Genomic DNA, 14,713 nt, shown 5'->3' with positions numbered 1-14,713 from the left:
ATGTGTACTTATGCACGCTAGAGAAGCGAGCTGAAAAATCGATTCTCTCATTTCCTGATCAGCACACACACACACACACACACATCTAATCTACGAATTCCAATCTGGCTTCAGAACATCCCACTCCACTGACACATGCCTTCTCTATTTAAACGACCACATCAAACAAGAGGTGGACGCGGGCAAATACTGCGGCATGGTCATGCTGGACCTACAAAATGTACAGTTTCTACGTCAAATGTATATACTCTCTTTTCTGGACTCTTTTTGTATCACAAACAGTACTGTATTTGCAAATCTGGTATGTCATAAATGTATAGATGTAGCAGTACTGTCTATCTGTATGTCGTGTATGTCATATATGTTATGATGAATTGAAAATGGGGGACCCTGATGTAAACAAGACGAAAGTCTTTCTCTGGTCTGCATCCCCTTAACAATTGTATGTATTGAGCTGTACTGTACTGTACCCATTCTGCAATCTGTTAATAAAGTTTTCAATCAATCAATCACACACACACACACACACATATGGCACACGCTGATATCTCTGTGAAAACAGCTCTGATTATCCTAAGACTGGTCAAATAGATTCCTTACCTCAGATCAGATGTTCTCCAAAAAGATTATTCCAATTCCTGATCGCCATTCCAAATATCGATCGCGTTTATTGATTCAGCGCTGGGTACTGGAAATATGTATTCCACACTGTTTTGCGGCTCGGCAATGACTTGGATCTCTTTGGATGGCTTGCCGGAGAAGTAAAATGAGGAAACTGGATTCCCCCCCCCCCCCCCCCCCCATGTTTCATTCAGTCTAATCCAATGGGGTGCAGTACAACAGGGAGAGACGATAGGGGGCGGTATTTTCCCAATGGAGCTCAGAGAGAGTTTGCAGCACTAACGTGAGACTAGATTGATGAAATATGAATTCAAATCGCTAATAAATTAAAAAAACGACAAAAAAACGTAAAAAGTGCTTGTCGTCTTGTCAATGTAACATAATTGGAAACGGTAGCCAAAGTAACAGAAAGATGTTTAATCATATATTTACCATGGGATTAGAAACTGAAGGAATAACATAAAGTAACAACAAACAAACCACAGGACTGTACAAACAGGATCAGCCACACATGCTTCTTCTTCTTCTTCTTGGTGTTTTACGGCGGACGACCACCATCAGAGTGGGGCATTTACCGCCATCTACTGGAATCCTCTATCCCCTACTATGTCCACCCCCCCCCCCCCCCCCCCCCCCGCGTCTATACTTTCCGTAGCCGCATTTCTGGCAGACGCTCTCTGATTGGCCGACGCCAGTTTCTACACTGGTTAAGATTAGGCAATCTTCGAAGTTGGTTAAGGTTAGGCAAGTTCTTTCGACGGTTAAGCTTAGGCACTCTTTCGAAGTTGGTTAAGGTTAGAGTTTGTCTTAGAGCATGGCGATAAAACGCCAGGTAGTTTGCAGGCTGTTTGACGTGGAAATGGGCAAAGACACAGCTCGTCACGCTATTGGGCGCACATGTCACATGACCAGAAACGTCTGCCAGAAATTCAGCTACGGAAAGTATAGACGCCCCCCCCCCCCATCATGAAGTGCAGCTAATGCTGCTCCTTCCTGACTGAGCCCCCCTCCGTGAGACACTCCTTGCCTCCTATGGACTGACTCTGGACTTCTTGGATATTCACAATCCCCTTCTCTAATTCCCTAACCACTTCCCCCCATGTCAGACCATCCATGCCCAAGTGTTGAACTGCCACTCTAACAATAATCTTAATCCTCTCCGTCCTGCTGTTAACCAATGCCGTAGCATTAACTACCCCTGCCACAAAGGCCACAATACAAAATGTCTCCTCCCACACCCTCTCTCTATCCTCCTGTACTACCCTTTCTGCCAAATGCTCTTCTCTAAACTCCTGTACCTTATCTTGACTTCCCTGTCCTACCCTCCTAGCCGCCTATGATAACTTACCTTCACTTCTCACTCTCTGAACCACTACCTACCTTTTCATCACCTCACAACCCCTAAACGCTACACTATGCTCCCCACCACAACTACAACACTTCGGCCTCACTCCCTCTCCACACTTCCCATATTCATGATCACCGCCACATCTTGCACACCTCTGCTTCCTCCTACACGTAATGACTATGCCCAAACTCTTGGCACCTATAGCATCTCAGCCGATTCTGAACAAACTCCCTAACCCTAAACACCATATACCCTACAAACACCTCTTTAGGAACAACCTCACCTTCAAACTGAATCACTACTGTCTCCGTCTCTATCTTATCTGCTCCTCTCTTCATCCTTTCTGCACTTTTAACTTTCTCATTACGTACGTTTCTCTTTAAATCTCCCACCAGCTGCTCTACGCTAACCTCGACCGGTATCCCAGCTATCACCCCCTTACACCCCCCCTCCCTCTTCTCCCCTACTCTTACTACTTTACTACTAACTCCACCAATGCTCCTCATTTCCCTAGCTTTCTCCACCTGTTCTACACACCCTACAATCAGATTCTCATCTCCCAAAACTTTTGCAAACTTTACCTCACCTAATTGCTCGTGTATGAGTTCGGACAACTCGAACATCCTTATTTTCCCCACTCCCCCCTCCCCCTCAAATCTAACCACTATATGAATCACACTGTAATATAATTTCCTCTACCCTCACCATTTGACCCACTTGAGCTATCTCCCCTACCCTTCTTCCTGTTAAGCCCCTTCCCCCCACTTTCCCTGCTCCTCTTCTCCACCTTACTCCACCCTTCTCCCCCACTCTCACCCCCCGCACCAAACTCCATACTGTCATTATCCGACTCCTTTCCCCTGCCATGGCTGTTCCCTTCCCTGCCGTCATATCCTTCGCTCCCACTACCCGCCTCAGCTCCCAACTTCGAGCTCATTCCACCAGGGATCAGCAAGGCGGACACATTCATCGCCTCGACTCCGTCATAGCCGTCAAACTTGACCCAGCATTCTTCACCTTGGATCCAGGAAATAAACCCCGGATACTTCTTGCCGTCCCCCGAAAATACAGCACGACAGCGGGAGCCCACCCTCCACGCTAGTGCCGCCTCCATGTCTCCGTTAGAGATGTTCCGATACCATTTTTTCCTTTCCGATCCGATTCCGATACCTAAGCGTTGGGTATCGGCCGATACCGATACTTATCCGATACCAGTGCATACATTAAAAAAATAAAAAAACATTATATAAATTATAAAACGTTTTTTTTTTTTAATACAGCTACTGTTTTATATATACTGTTTTTTAGTAATAACTATAAAGTAATGGTATTTATTCAACAACAGGTGATTGTATAGATTAGTATTAGTATCAGTAATTGAAAACTATCTCAATGAGTTCACCCACGGAAAGGTTGTTGGCACATTAGTTCCACACGGACATTATTCGTTGCTGCACTTGCTTCCACAAGAAGGCTCCGTTTAGTACCAGAGGCTCTGTTGTTGTGATTTTTGCACAATAAATATTCAACATTCTCTTTTGAGACTCCGCCTCAGACTCTTATCATTTGGCACTAAAAGCTAAACATTGTCGCCGATATGGCTGTCCGCAACATGTCATTAATTGTGTACGCGACGTGCAATTGTGCAATGACAACGTTACCGTGAGCTATGTTAGCTAGCATGAGCTACCGCTATATGGAAAGACTGTAACGTTACTGCCGGTGACATTGTGATTTAACTTGGAATACTCCTTTGCCAACTTGCTGTACTTTGCTTGCAGATCTGCAGCCATTATTGCTGGATTATGTGAATAGCCCCAACTTTAGCCAAGGTAACGTCAAAGCTAGCTTTCGGTTAGCTGTTAAATGCTAATAACACCAGCCACCAAGCGAACTCATCAGAGCTCCCCGTCAACAGCGCTGTCGGGACAATGGCATTTTAAGAAAGTATCTGCTCTGCTGTTAATGGCAATTGACACTTTAATTCACGGTCGATTAAGCACACGTTTGTTTTATAATGCTCACCCAGCGAAGTATGAGTATCTACAGAGCCCAACGTCCGCAGTGTTGTTGATAAATTACATCATGGTATCGGAGCGCAACATTAGAGGGTACTCGCCGATACCGATACCAGCATTTTAGGCAGTATCGGCGGCATTTCCGATACTGGTATTGGTATCGGAACAACTCTAGTCTCCGTACCCCAGTAAACAGTTCTCTCGAGGACTGGGCATTTACGCCAAACTAACCACCACTAGGCCAACTTCGAACTTTGAATTTCAGCGCGTCTCCGCTCAGCTCGACTCGCCCACCTGATTCCCAGCCACACATGCAGGGGAGGACAGAACAGTTATACACAAGGGAATGACGAGACAAGAAACACCTGGGCTGATTACAGATGGATACACCTGGGAGGGAAACGACAGAGAACTACAAGACCAGGACAGGGAACTACAACCAGACATTACATTACACATCACACCTAACGGCAAATCCGGAGCGGAAGAAAATGCCCCCAGCAGGTAAACTAGATCGAAGGACGATAATCATCCTTTATCTACTCCTTGCGGGAGATATTAAATTAACCCCGGGCCCGACTACACGACTACAACAGAAAGTGATGAATCAGAGGCTCCCACAAATAGTGACGGCTACCGTCGCGATCAACAATAATGACAACAACATCCTTTTCAACGACACCAACATCCTAACACCGGCGTCGGGTGCATACATTCCACCCGACACCGGAGCAGTGACGACTGCCGTCGCGATCAACAACAACAACGACAACAACATCCTTTTCAACAACAACGACAACAACAGTGTCAACCCCCGGACCCAGCCACGTCAGGACCCCCGTCAGGACGCGAACCCAGACGTGACGACTGGGTCTGGCACTACAGGATGCAACGATGGCTTCGGGTGCCTACTTTCCACCCGACGCCGGAGCAATCAACACACCCGACGCCGCCGCAGAGGAACACATGGGAGGACGAGACGGGAGTGAAGGCACCGGGGATAATCAACTCGACGGTGGCGCAGGTAGCCGGCAAGCTAACACAGCAAACTACCGGAACCAGAGGACCCTACCCTTCCCCCACCAAAAGCCACCCGGTCAGTGAGACATCACCACAGCAGGGAGCCGGCGGGATGGAATCAACACAGCCCCTGGCCCCTGCCCCCTCCCCACGGAATTTCACCACCAGACGGAATCAACACAGACGCTAGCAGATGAACCAGGGCATGACAAAGAATCACACCCACCCCCCCCTCCCACACACGGACTGAATAATAACAACACAGCCCCCACCCCACCCCCCTCCCGTCGCGGGACACCCACCTTGATCAAAGGATCCCCCACCCCCCCTCCGGACATCACAGAGCCCCCCCCCCCCCCTTCCCACAGAAGAAGAACCCTACCTTTATCTCAAGGATATAGACTACACAGCAAATCAAAATAGACTTCATATCTTCCATCTTAATGTAAACAGCCTTAGACTCAAACTGGCAGAAATAAGGCAACATTTCATTAGCGGTAAGGTAAACATTCTATGTTTCTCTGAAACTAAACTGGATTCATCAGTAACAGACCCGGAAATTGAATTGGAGAACTATTCTTTAGTCCGCAATGACAGGAACAGGCATGGAGGAGGTGTCTGTATGTACATTCATAAAGACACCAAATGTATTAACCGTACAGACCTAGATCATGAGGCTATTGAAACTGTTTTTGTAGAAATTCTATTTGAAAGGGCTAAATCTGTTCTAGTCGGCACAATTTACAGACCGCCAGACTAAAATAGCTTTTATGATGTGTTGGATGCGTGCTTAGCTGGAGCTGAGGATGCAGAAATTATTCTTATTGGGGATTGGAACACGGATATGCAACAAAAAGATGCACCCGTCTTCAAATCCTACAATAGGTTTTGTGATCTGCACGGCCTCAGCCAGCTAATCACACAACCCACACGTGTATGTGAGTCAACTCAGACTACCATTGACCTCATCCTGACCTCTGACAAGTACAAGATCGCCAATAAAGGGGTTATAGCATGCCTGCATGCGGGTTAAGTGATCATTATATCGCTGCTGTCGGGACAAAACCTCATAACTAAATTTTTTTTTTTTTTTTTTTTTTTTTGCAAAACAAAAATTATTAAAAGTCAGTACTCAACACACAATGCATAATGAAACTAACAATCAAGGTGGCTAAAATGACATGCAAGTACAGAAACAGAAAACAAAAAAAAGTCTATAATAATATTTTCTGATTTTTTTTTTATTATATAAATCAACTCCGTAGATCATCCTCCATATGTGTGTGTGGGTTTTACAAAGTTTAAACAATGGGAAAGCATTAAACCGATCATCTGTCTAAACCTCCTAACTCTATTCACCCTCAAATCTGTGTTAGTTTTTTTCATATGCTGAAAAGTTGGGTTTTTGGAGTTATGAGGTTTTGTCCCGACAGCAGCGATATGATATTCTGTACCCGCAAAAAGCTAAAACAAAAGGCTGGCTGTCACAAAACAGTCACATCTAGAGACCTCAAAACCTACTCTAGCGAGGCCTTTAACCTTGAACTGGAGAGTCTGGACTGGTCAGATGAGCTCAATGGTACACTGGTTGAAGAAACATGGCTTGGCTTCAAAACCAAATTTTCAACGATACTAAACAACATGGCCCCCCTAAGAACCACCAGGGTAAAAAATCGCGCGGAGCCATGGATGCACACTGAAATACTGACCGCTATGAAAACCAGAGACAAAAAATGCTCTGAGTGTTATGGTTTGTAACCGACCCCAATCGCACAACACAAGACAGGTATGATGGTTTGCCAAGAAACAGATATTTATTGAACAACAGGGAAATACAGGGAAAAGGGCACTGTCCCTTTAAGGGAGAATCACAAATACAGGAATATAATATGAGGGGAAGGAAAGGTGCCTTTAAGAGGCGGGCAGGAAAAGGGAACACTAAGGGAAAGTAAGGGAACGCCTAAGGGAAGGTTAAGGGAACGCCTTGGGACAGAGGAACTAGAGACTAGGTAAACCAGGGACAAGGAGAACTAGGGAGAGAGGACTAGGGACTAGGAGAGCTAGGGAACAGGAGAAACGGGGACTAGGGGAACTAGGGACAAGGAACTAGGTGGAACTAGAAGGGGAGAACTTGGGACCAGGAACTAGGTGGAACTAGAAAGGGGAGAACTAGGGAACAGGAACTAGGTGGAACTAGAAGGGGAGAACTTGGGACCAGGAACTAGGTGGAACTAGAAAGGGGAGAACTAGGGAACAGGAACTAGGTGGAACTAGAAGGGGAGAACTTGGGACCAGAGGGGACTGAGGCCCGCGGAGGCGGGCTGGGGTACAGGGAGGAACTGGGGACTGGTGGGAAAACATCTGGGCCGCTCTGCAGGACAGAGGAGAGAGTTAATGCACAAAGGGAAAAAACAGAGCAGGTGCAGAACAGTCCAAATAACAAAGTGAACAAAGTAATAATATCTTCGTGTGACAAACACACAGGGGGAGATGTAAAGTCCAAAAATACCATTCTAAGTGAGAACCAAAAACAGAGGCATTACGCAGGGAGATGAAAAGTCCAAACTAACTAACAGAGGCAATACGCTGGGAGATGAAATGTCCAAACTAACTAACAGAGGCAATACGCTGGGAGATGAAATGTCCAAACTAACTAACAGAGGCAATACGCTGGGAGAGTGACATCACAATCAAAACTCACCCAGGCGTATGCGTAAAGGTACAGGAACAGCAGCGGGAACGGGGGCAAGAGGCATTACGCTGAGTGAGTGACATCACAATCAAAACTCACCCAGGCGTATGCGTAAAGGTAAAGGGGCAGCAGCGGGAACGGGGGCAAGGGCACTACGCTGAGTGAGTGACATCACAATCAAAACTCACCCAGGCGTATGCGTAAAGGTACGGGGACAGCAGCGGGAACGGGGGCAAGGGCACTACGCTGGGTGAGTGACATCACAATCAAAACTCACCCAGGCGCATGCGTAATGGTACAGGGACAGCAACGGGAACGAAGGCATCGCCACCGGGGCGGCTGGCTGTCCGAGCCGAGGGAGAGAGTGCTGGAACAGTGGCGGTGACGAGGGCATCGTCCACCGGGTAGCCGCTGTCGGAGCCGAGGAACAGAGTGCTGGAACAGTGGCGGTGACGAGGGCATCGTCCACCGGGTAGCCGCTGTCGGAGCCGAGGAACAGAGTGCGCGCCACACCTTGGTGTGCGCGTCGGAACAGGGAGCTGGAACAGTGGCGGTGGCGAGGATGTCGTCCACCGGGTAGCCACTGTCGGTGCCGAGGAACAGAGTGCGCGCCACACCTTGGTGTGCGCGTCGGAACAGGGAGCTGGAACAGTGGCGGTGGCGAGGATGTCGTCCACCGGGTAGCCACTGTCGGAGCCGAGGAACAGAGTGCGCGCCACACCTTGGTGTGCGCGTCGGAACAGGGAGCTGGAACAGTGGCGGTGGCGAGGATGTCGTCCACCGGGTAGCCACTGTCGGAGCCGAGGAACAGAGTGGCGTGCCACACCTTGGTGTGCGCGTCGGAACAGAGAGACGCATCGGGGTGCGTCTGCCAGGAGGAGTGTGCCAAGCACGAAGGTCTGGAAGATGCGCGTCGGCGCGCTGAGGTCTGGAGAGCGTGCCAAGCTCGAAGGTCTGGAAGATGCGCGTCAGAGCGCTGGTACGGAGGAGCGTGCCAAGCTCGAAGGTCTGGAAGATGCGCGTCTGTGCGCCGGTACGGAGGAGCGTGCCAAGCTCGAAGGTCTGGAAGATGCGCGTCAGTGCGCTGGTACGGAGGAGCGTGCCAAGCTCGAAGGTCTGGAAGATGCGCGTTGCGCGCTGGTCTGGAGAGCGTGCCAAGCTCGAGCGTCCTTGGAAGATGCGCGTTGCGCGCTGTGGACTGGAGAGCGTCTGCGCTGGTCTGGATGTGCGTCAGGACGACAGCTGCGCGGGGGGTCTGAAGTGGATGACTGGGATGCCTCCCGTGGAAGTCTAGGGAGCGCAGACCAGTCCCACTCTCAGGCAACGGCGACAGCAGGCGAAGGCTGGAGCAAACATCTCGACGCCAGAGAATGGAACAGCATAGGCAGACAGAGGATCTCCCGAAAGAGTCTAGATGTTTAGAGAATATGACTCGGCAAGTATACAACACGACCCCACGCCAAAACGAGGGGAAGCGCCCTGGTATTTAAAGCCCACAGGGGGACTAATTAGCCTGCCACCACAGGTGCGAGAGATAATAGAATATCAAACAGGTGTGGCCACTAAGGGTAAGGAACGAGAGGGTGGGGGCTAGAGAGAGTGAGTGAGAAGGGAAAATAAACAGTATAGAAGGGAAATAAACAGTATAGGCTTAAAGAAACAGAGAAAAGGTAGTGAGCAGCGGGCAAAACCTCACAGTATCCCCCCCTCCAACGGGAGCCACCCGGCGACCCAAAACAAATACAGACAGAGTGGCAGGGGGCAAAACAAGAGGTACTGGCCAAGCCAGCAGGGGAAGCCACCACAAGAGTGGGGCTAGCAAAAGAAACAGGGTCGCCGAGGGGTAACTGGGGGAACTGGTCTAGAGGAACTGGTCTAGAGAACTAGTCTAGAGGAACTGGTCTAGAGAACTGGTCTAGAGAACTGGTCTAGAGAACTGGGCTAGAGAACTGGTTTAGAGAACTGGTCTAGAGAACTGGTCTAGAGGAACTGGTCTAGAGGAACTGGGTCTAGAGAACTGGTCTAGAGCAACTGGTCTAGAGGAACTGAGGGGCAAGCAGGGTAGCAAAGGGGTAACCATGGTAGCACCGGGAAAGGGCTAGCAGAGGGAAGGTTGCTGCCAGGGCACTGATAGCTACAGGGCCTATGCTAGCTGTACTGCTACATCAACATAGAGGCTGCGCAAGCTGCCGGAGCCAGGCTAGCAGAGGGAAAGGGTAGCTGCCAGGGCACTGATAGCTACAGGGCCTATGCTAGCTGTACTGCTACATCAACATAGAGGCTGCGCTAGCTGCCGAGCTAGGCTAGCAGAGGGAAAGGGTAGCTGCCAAGGCACTGATAGCTACAGGGCCTATGCTAGCTGTACTGCTACATCTACATAGAGGCTGCGCTAGCTGCCGGAGCTAGGCTGGCAGACAGGGCTGGACCAGCATGAGAGAACAAGCTAGCTGGAAGGACAGTCCTAGCTGTGGGAATACTGACCTTGCTAGCTGAAGGGCAGTCCTAGCAGTGGGAGAAACTACACAAAAAAGTGGAGGCCATGCAGAGGGACCGGGTTAGCTGCTTGGGCCTGGCTAGCTACAGGGCCTATGCCAGCTGCAAGGCTGCATTAACATAGAGGCTGTGCTAACAGCCGGGGCCAAGCTAGCAGACCGGGGCCATGCAGAGGGAAACTGGGTTAGCTGCCAGGGCATGGCTAGCTACAGGGCCCATGCCAGCAGCAAGGGCTGCATAAACATAGAGGCTGTGCTAGCAGCCGGGGCAAGACTAGCAGACAGGGGCTCTGCTGAGGGACTGGGTTAGCCGCCAGGGCATGGCTAGCTACAGGGGGGTCAAACAGGGCAAAACGGGAAGCAAACAGGGGAGCTAACCGGGGAGACTAACAAGCTAAACAGGGAAGCTAAACTGGGCTAAACAGGGGAGTAACAGGCTAACAAGGGAGCTAAACAGGACTAACAAGGAAGCTAAACTGGGCTAACAGGGAAGCTAACAGGGCTAACAGGGGAGCTAGAGGGGACAAGAAAAAAAAAGGCAAACTCAACATACACAGTCTGTGCTGGCTGGGGTCGTAGACTTGGTGGGGTCGTACTGTTATGGTTTGTAACCGACCCCAATCGCACAACACAAGACAGGTATGATGGTTTGCCAAGAAACAGATATTTATTGAACAACAGGGAAATACAGGGAAAAGGGCACTGTCCCTTTAAGGGAGAATCACAAATACAGGAATATAATATGAGGGGAAGGAAAGGTGCCTTTAAGAGGCGGGCAGGAAAAGGGAACACTAAGGGAAAGTAAGGGAACGCCTAAGGGAAGGTTAAGGGAACGCCTTGGGACAGAGGAACTAGAGACTAGGTAAACCAGGGACAAGGAGAACTAGGGAGAGAGGACTAGGGACTAGGAGAGCTAGGGAACAGGAGAAACGGGGACTAGGGGAACTAGGGACAAGGAACTAGGTGGAACTAGAAGGGGAGAACTTGGGACCAGGAACTAGGTGGAACTAGAAAGGGGAGAACTAGGGAACAGGAACTAGGTGGAACTAGAAGGGGAGAACTTGGGACCAGGAACTAGGTGGAACTAGAAAGGGGAGAACTAGGGAACAGGAACTAGGTGGAACTAGAAGGGGAGAACTTGGGACCAGAGGGGACTGAGGCCCGCGGAGGCGGGCTGGGGTACAGGGAGGAACTGGGGACTGGTGGGAAAACATCTGGGCCGCTCTGCAGGACAGAGGAGAGAGTTAATGCACAAAGGGAAAAAACAGAGCAGGTGCAGAACAGTCCAAATAACAAAGTGAACAAAGTAATAATATCTTCGTGTGACAAACACACAGGGGGAGATGTAAAGTCCAAAAATACCATTCTAAGTGAGAACCAAAAACAGAGGCATTACGCAGGGAGATGAAAAGTCCAAACTAACTAACAGAGGCAATACGCTGGGAGATGAAATGTCCAAACTAACTAACAGAGGCAATACGCTGGGAGATGAAATGTCCAAACTAACTAACAGAGGCAATACGCTGGGAGAGTGACATCACAATCAAAACTCACCCAGGCGTATGCGTAAAGGTACAGGAACAGCAGCGGGAACGGGGGCAAGAGGCATTACGCTGAGTGAGTGACATCACAAGCAAAACTCACCCAGGCGTATGCGTAAAGGTAAAGGGGCAGCAGCGGGAACGGGGGCAAGGGCACTACGCTGAGTGAGTGACATCACAATCAAAACTCACCCAGGCGTATGCGTAAAGGTACGGGGACAGCAGCGGGAACGGGGGCAAGGGCACTACGCTGGGTGAGTGACATCACAATCAAAACTCACCCAGGCGCATGCGTAATGGTACAGGGACAGCAACGGGAACGAAGGCATCGCCACCGGGGCGGCTGGCTGTCCGAGCCGAGGGAGAGAGTGCTGGAACAGTGGCGGTGACGAGGGCATCGTCCACCGGGTAGCCGCTGTCGGAGCCGAGGAACAGAGTGCTGGAACAGTGGCGGTGACGAGGGCATCGTCCACCGGGTAGCCGCTGTCGGAGCCGAGGAACAGAGTGCGCGCCACACCTTGGTGTGCGCGTCGGAACAGGGAGCTGGAACAGTGGCGGTGGCGAGGATGTCGTCCACCGGGTAGCCACTGTCGGTGCCGAGGAACAGAGTGCGCGCCACACCTTGGTGTGCGCGTCGGAACAGGGAGCTGGAACAGTGGCGGTGGCGAGGATGTCGTCCACCGGGTAGCCACTGTCGGAGCCGAGGAACAGAGTGCGCGCCACACCTTGGTGTGCGCGTCGGAACAGGGAGCTGGAACAGTGGCGGTGGCGAGGATGTCGTCCACCGGGTAGCCACTGTCGGAGCCGAGGAACAGAGTGGCGCGCCACACCTTGGTGTGCGCGTCGGAACAGAGAGACGCATCGGGGTGCGTCTGCCAGGAGGAGTGTGCCAAGCACGAAGGTCTGGAAGATGCGCGTCGGCGCGCTGAGGTCTGGAGAGCGTGCCAAGCTCGAAGGTCTGGAAGATGCGCGTCAGAGCGCTGGTACGGAGGAGCGTGCCAAGCTCGAAGGTCTGGAAGATGCGCGTCTGTGCGCCGGTACGGAGGAGCGTGCCAAGCTCGAAGGTCTGGAAGATGCGCGTCAGTGCGCTGGTACGGAGGAGCGTGCCAAGCTCGAAGGTCTGGAAGATGCGCGTTGCGCGCTGGTCTGGAGAGCGTGCCAAGCTCGAGCGTCCTTGGAAGATGCGCGTTGCGCGCTGTGGACTGGAGAGCGTCTGCGCTGGTCTGGATGTGCGTCAGGACGACAGCTGCGCGGGGGGTCTGAAGTGGATGACTGGGATGCCTCCCGTGGAAGTCTAGGGAGCGCAGACCAGTCCCACTCTCAGGCAACGGCGACAGCAGGCGAAGGCTGGAGCAAACATCTCGACGCCGGAGAATGGAACAGCATAGGCAGACAGAGGATCTCCCGAAAGAGTCTAGATGTTTAGAGAATATGACTCGGCAAGTATACAACACGACCCCACGCCAAAACGAGGGGAAGCGCCCTGGTATTTAAAGCCCACAGGGGGACTAATTAGCCTGCCACCACAGGTGCGAGAGATAATAGAATATCAAACAGGTGTGGCCACTAAGGGTAAGGAACGAGAGGGTGGGGGCTAGAGAGAGTGAGTGAGAAGGGAAAATAAACAGTATAGAAGGGAAATAAACAGTATAGGCTTAAAGAAACAGAGAAAAGGTAGTGAGCAGCGGGCAAAACCTCACACTGAGCTTCGTAAAAGTCAGTCAAAGCTTACCATAAGCACGAGCAGTGAACTCCAAGCCCACGTGACTGAACTCAAACTGGAAAGAAACAGACTAAGAAATGACGTAAACTCCATGATCAAAACAGCAAAAAAAATGTCATCAATGACAAAACCGAGGAAAACAAAAACAAACCATGTGAACTTTGGAAATTACTCAATAACCAACTAGGCTGCAGTAAAAAACTTAAAACCAGATTCTCAAACATAAAGACGGACAACATGCTCATCACAGACAAGCTGGATGTAGCCAATTACTTAAACAGTTTCTTCACAAACGGCGGCTAGGTGGTGTAGTGGGCAAGGCACTCGCCACCAGTGTGGAGACGCTAGGATTCGCGTGTTCGAATCCAGCTCTCCACATTGTTTTCAGTTTAGCTGGTCGTCCGCAGTAATACACATTGGCCGTATTACGGGGAGGGAAACTGAAGGGTGGGGATCGGGCGTTGTGAACAAGCGACTCCTACAAGTCGGTTGGTGCGCCTGCGCAGTAGAATCAGGAAGTGTCGGGGGCAGCGTGAGCCTCCCACGCGTTACTCCTCGCCACTGAGAGATCGAGCTGCGCAGGTGAAAAGATGCGACTGCTGTTACCTCAAGTACCGGAGGGGACTTGTGCTATGTATGACTTAGTCCACATTGCAGCCGGCTTGTGGGAGGCAAGAAACAGCGTTCGTGACAGGGGAGGGTTGAATTGGATGATACGAAATTGGGATGGGAGAAAATATAGAAAAATGGGAGAAAAAGTGGATAAAAAAAAAAAACAGTTTCTTCACAAACATAGCCACAACACTGGTAAACAAACGACCCTCCCACTCAGGGCATTATGGGGTAGAACACATAGTAGCATACTACAAGAACCTAGGGGTCCACAAAGACGACTTCAAACTGGAAATGGTAACAACAGATGAGGTACTCAAAAAACTGAGCGCCCTCCAACCTAACAAGGCCACTGGCCATGACAACATCCCCTCCAAATTCCTCAGAGACTGAGCAGCCGCCATCACCCCAGTCATCACACACATAATAAACCTCTCCATAAAACAGGGACACGTCCGCAGGACTTCAAAATTGCGAGAGTAACATCCCTGCACAAAAAAGGCAGTAAATTAGACCCAGGCAACTACCGCCCTGTTTCTATCCTTACCTCCATCTCGAAAGTCATGGAAAAAATGTTATACGAACAGGTCGAAAAATACCTTGCGGAAAAAAATCTAATCTACGAATTCCAATCTGGCTTCAGAAC

The 14,713-nt window shown here is 50.4% G+C and overlaps 1 protein-coding gene across 1 annotated transcript in view; it reads left to right on the top strand.

The window, feature by feature from the left end:
* The window catches only part of LOC311246258 (granulocyte colony-stimulating factor receptor-like), a 51,593-nt gene that overhangs the window by 31,963 nt on the left and 4,917 nt on the right, over nt 1-14,713 (top strand). The gene's annotated exons all lie outside the window — the stretch shown is intronic.

This window comes from Notolepis coatsorum, assembly GCF_963971535.1.
Source record: "Notolepis coatsorum genome assembly, chromosome: 19".
Classification (NCBI taxonomy): domain Eukaryota; kingdom Metazoa; phylum Chordata; class Actinopteri; order Aulopiformes; family Paralepididae; genus Notolepis; species Notolepis coatsorum.
The sequence above is the reverse complement of the archived record's forward strand: the minus strand, read 5'-3'. Positions and strand labels throughout refer to the sequence as shown.